The sequence below is a fragment of the Trachypithecus francoisi genome, unplaced genomic scaffold (assembly GCF_009764315.1).
Source record: "Trachypithecus francoisi isolate TF-2019V2 unplaced genomic scaffold, Tfra_2.0 Lachesis_group7, whole genome shotgun sequence".
NCBI classification, from domain to species: domain Eukaryota; kingdom Metazoa; phylum Chordata; class Mammalia; order Primates; family Cercopithecidae; genus Trachypithecus; species Trachypithecus francoisi.
In genome coordinates this window covers 84,104,995-84,110,375 of record NW_022681472.1, presented here as the reverse complement: position 1 = coordinate 84,110,375, position 5,381 = coordinate 84,104,995, and positions in this window count along the sequence as shown.

Sequence of the window (5,381 nt, the reverse complement as noted above, 5' to 3'; positions counted from 1 at the left end):
CTCATATATATCTTGTACATATTTTGTTAAATTTATACCTAAGTGTTTCATTTTATTGGGTGCTAATGTAAATGGTAATGTATTTTTTTATTTTAAATTCCTTTTTTTCTTAGTTGGTTTATAGGAAAGCAACTAACTTTTGTATATTAACCCTGTATCCTATAATCTTGCTATAATTGCATACTAGTTTCTAGAATTTCTTTTTTGTGTTGTTATAGTTGATTCTTTGGGATTTTTCTACATAAACAATTATGTCATCTGCAAATAAAGATAGTTTTATTTCTTTCTCAGTCAGTTATTTTTGTTATTTTAATGTTATTATTATTACATTGTTATTGCTATATTGTATATATTGTTGTTTTATTGTTTATTTGTTTATTTTCTTCTTATTGCATTAGCTGGGACTTGCAGTACAGTATTGAATGGGAGTGCTATGAGGGGACATCCTCATCTTGTTCTCGATTTTAAGGGAATGTTTCTAGTTTATCATCATTAATTATGATATTAGCTGTAGGCTTTTTTGTAGGTGTTCTTTGTCAAGTTGAAGTCCTCCTTTATTTCTAGTTTTCTGAGCGTTTTAATCCTAGGTGGCTGTTTGAACGTCACTGAATAAATTTTTTTCTCCATCTATTATGATGACAAAATTTTTTGCAGCCTCTTGATGCTATCATTTTCACTATTTTATTTTCTAATGTTGAACTAACTTGCATACTTGGGATAGATCCTATTTGGTCATACTGGGTAATTTTTAATGCATTGTTAGATTCCATTTACTAATATTTTGTCAGTGACTTTTTGCATCTATATTCATGTTTTCATACACTTTTTACAAATATTTTCTAATTAGATTTTGTAATCTGAATTTCCACAAGAAGCTATGAAGCAGCTAAGATATATAATGGAATACTTATTGGAGGTCAGATGCTCAGAGCAGATAAGGGGCTTTGCCCAAAGTCAAATAGCTAGCTACTTAGTGGCAGAGGTCAGAAGAAAAGTGCCCCCCGACTGCAAGTCCATATAATAATATGCCTGTGACATGGCCCTGCACATTCTCTGTTTGCCTTACAATAAAAGCTATGGTACAGAAAATGGGGCAGCAAGGATTTTTTCATCCGTTAGTCCTCCTATTTCTCCCCAACCAATATATGCCATGTAAATGGTGAAGACTGTGAATTCCCTGGGTCTCAATTTCTGTATCTATGTGATGAGAGGGATTACATTCTGCTTCTAAGCCATCTTCCATACTTAAAAGCCTATAATCCTCATTCACTTCACTTGATGAGAACCTCATATATTCTAGACACTGGCAAAAGCTGGTGGTACAAAAATAAATGGTATTTGCATTAAACTGTGTGATCAATTTGCAATTTTTCAAAATGAAAAGTTGGAAAAAATAAGTGGGACGAAATGCTGGCCCTCATGAAATTATAATCTGATAGGTAAGACACACATCTAAACAGATAATTCTGATATTAAATGATATGTAATCATAGAGGAAGCAGTGAGTGCCCATGAGCACAGAGTAGCACCACCTAGCACAATGTTGCTGGAATGATGAGTAGTACCAGTCAGACTTAAAGATACGCAGGGTTTTCCAGGAGGAGACAGCATGAGAAAAGGCAGATAAATGAAAAAAAAGAAGGTGGGAGGGTGAGAAAGAAAGCTGATTTGGGTAACAAGATGTATAATTTGTGAATCTAAAAGAGACTGTTTTCTTCCAGGGTTGAGAAAATTTGGAGTTATCAGGGGTAGCAGAGTCACAGCCTTCCTCTTTCAGGCTGCCCTGTCCTCCAATATTTCTGACACTCAGTACCACCAGGAGGGCTGCTGAGAAAGAACCTAGTAGAAGTCTCACCTTTGTTGGTAGTCCCCACCCCTGCTGCCTCGCCCCACCCTGGGGCACTAGGTGGAGCTCTATGGAAGCAGTTCTGGGGTGTGGCAAATACTGGAAAAGAAGAGCTAATGAGTTTGCAGGATTGGAATTTCTCAACTGGAACTGAGCATTGCTCACTGAGACACAGCCTTACAGATGGCACCAGCTGATGGATGACCTATTTCTAGAGCATTGACGCCTGCAGTTTATACATAGAAGCACCTAGAGAGCCAGAACCATAAGAGTCATCCTAGGGCATCATATGCCAGAGGGAGCAAAGGCTCTGAAGTTCACACAAGAGACCTGGGGTGAAATTTCAATTCTGCTGTATATAGCTGGTTAAATTTGGGCAGGATCTTTCACCTCTCTGACACAGGGTCATTATCTCTTAAGTGGTGAAGACAATGCCTCCTTCACTGGATTGCTTTAAAGACTAAATAAGGTAGCTAATACAAACAAAAATACTTGGCATAGAGGAAATTTTCATATACATATTGGGTTCTGTGCAAGTATGTGTTGGGGTGAGGGAAGTGAATGTCCATGACGATTAGCAATGTTGGAAAATGCCAATGCATTCATCTGACTCCTCCTTTGTTTTTTAAATCCAGCAGTAAAGTGTGTGCCATGAATAAAGGATAGAGTGAGGAGAAGGAAAAAGAATGGGATCATATCAACTAAAGTTTAAAATCCTCTATCCTCCTTTTTTTCATAAAATATGTTCTTTTTGTCTTACAACAATTCTGGAAAATGTTAATAACACTAATATTACATCTGACACATAGTATTGCATGGCAAGCAATTTTGTAAATATGTTTGCATGCACAAATGCATTTAAGCTTCTCAATAACCCCGCAAGATTGGCTCTATTATTATTCTTATTTTATGTATAAGGTTAAAAAGTCATGCAGATGATAAATAATTACTAATTTCATACAAATATGAATTGGTATAACAGTTCGGAAAACAGTCGGCAGCGCATGCTCTTGTTCTTAGTTTTCTCTCAATGGCCTGAATTTACCAAATACCTCATGAACAATTGAAGGTTGTCCATAAACTCTCTTAGCATCTTAGTTCCTCCTTTAATTCTCAGAATTACTCATTCTGTAGTAATTTATCCTTCTCAGTCTCTGATTTCCCTGGTCCTCCTTCTTCTTTGGCATTTCCTCATAAAGTACATGAAATGTACATGAATAATTCCCACCTCACGCTCAAAGTCTGAAGCAGTTTTACTTTCAATTTGTGCGGATGATTATGAGATACCTCTTTGGTGCTGTGGCTCTTTGTCATGACAAGGCCGTGAGTGGGCTAAGAATATTGCTTAAATTCTATTTGGGGATAAAAAGGGCTCAAAATTCTACTTTGCCCCTTGAGGTGTTTCTCAGGAAGGTGTTTTACAAAAAAATACATAATTTGTTAATAGATAATCAAATACTCACAGGAAGGTTGTAGCAGTGAATCAATGAGTAGAATGGAGAAATTTGGAAGTATTAGTTATAAAAGGAAAGTGCTTTAAATCCTTTAGTGGGGGAAATAAAAGTGGGAGGGTATGCATGTATGTGTCTCAAGTAATAAGGCAACCCCTTTGACCTGATCTGCAGGGTCACCTTAACCGTTGTCCTCTACTGCCCTGCAGTCATGGGAAGCATTGGAAAACTGGGCTACTCTTTACAAGCAGAGGAAAATGTGATGCTAGATATGAAAATATTAAGTGGGAAGAATCTGTCAATTTTCATACCTTGGTATTTTTGTCAGGGGCCTCTTTCTAACTTATTTTATACCTACCCTGAATAAACCCTCAATAGTGCCTTTGCAACTGGTCTCCTGTTTTCTCTCCGTCCCTGCCACTAAAAGGCTTTTATACCTTTCACGGGGTCTTTGGCCAATGTTTTTCAGAGGGATAAAGAAAAAAAAGAGGAAGGGCGAAAAGTTTGAGAAGAGAGGGCAGGAAAAAGGGAGTACAGAAAGAAAGAAAAGAATAAAGACGCTAGCACTGATAAAAGCTTATTTATGAACCACATACTATATATGCATTTCCACCTAAAGTTGCTCATTTAATTCTAACGTATATGACTGAAGATAGTTTGATGATAGTTGTGCCTATGGTAAGGATCCAAAGCCAAAGTTAATTTCTGCTGAATCTTGATGGTTACTTTACCGTCTCAAGAATGTTTGCATTTGGTCATGGTCTTTCTTTAAGTGCATATTTATTGATAGTCCCTAAAGCAGAATATACTGTGCTATTAAGTCTCTTCAATGGATTAAAATGTAAATGAGGCAGGCTTACTGTCCTTATAGAATTCACAAAATGCTAGCAGACTATGGTAGTGCAAAAATAAGACTAACAGTAAGCAATGGAATAAGTCCTGTGTGAGAAATACTCTTAGCTCCTATGCACTTTCAGAGATATAGGACATTCATTTGAAGTTCTTTGGGTCTTTTTTCTTTCCTTACCTTGTAGTTGAGGCTCTGGCTACTATTGATAAGGAATTTTGCATCCTGACCTTAGAGGATGTATTTTACAGCTGTTTGTTTTAGATAGAGCAATTTTTTCATGGCAAGGTTAAGTGATATGCCTTGTATAAATGTTAAATAATTTTTTGAACCACAGTGAGAAAAAGTTTAAATCTTAGAGTTATGCAGAGAGCATACCATGTGTGATCTGAAGAAGACAATTAATTTAGAAGCAGTTTCAAGTCTTTGGACAGATAGAGAGCAGGACTTCCTCCGTAAACCAAAGGGCAATGCTTAAGCCTTCAACACGAGTTAGTTCTTGTTTTCTCAGCATGATCTATGCTATTCTAGAAAAGTTCACAGTTTAAGGCAGAAGACTTTATGCTTGCTTCTTCTCAGGTGCACTTTATGGTCCATCATTTGTGTTCCTGAAGTCAAAAGGAATAGGTTGAGTGTATGTGGCACAATGTTCTCTGCTAACAAAGAATGTAAAGCCCAGTCAAGGAGGGAAATAATAGCAATATCTTGTGTTTACACAGTGCTATGTACAGAGCACTTTTGTCTTAACTCAGCAAGACTTAATCGTACTCTAGAGGCTGCATGGGACTGAAGGGGAAGGGAAGGGATGATTTGGGGATCTTGCTGGGCTCCTCTGTTTCAGAACAGAACAGATACCTGAGGATGGATCTAGCAGCACTGCCTGAGTATTGGAGTTCCAACAACACATCAGTATTCAGAAGTCAGATGACTGACTGCAAAGAAGACTTAGGGAACCCCTCAGGAAGAAAATGCTAGTCATATGGCTAATAATTGCCAACATTTACTCACTGTTTATTATGTGCAAAGAAATATGCCATTTACTATTTAATGCTGACAAAAACTTGACACATATTTCTACTGTGATTCCAATTTTGCCAAAGAGGAAACTGAGGCACAGTAGCTTAATTAATTAGCTCAAGGTAACACTAAATGGGTTTTGGAGTTTTTCAGGTCCTGCTCTTGAGAAACTTTTGCTTCGTAAGTTTCTCTCAGAGAGTCATCCAAGGAATCATATACG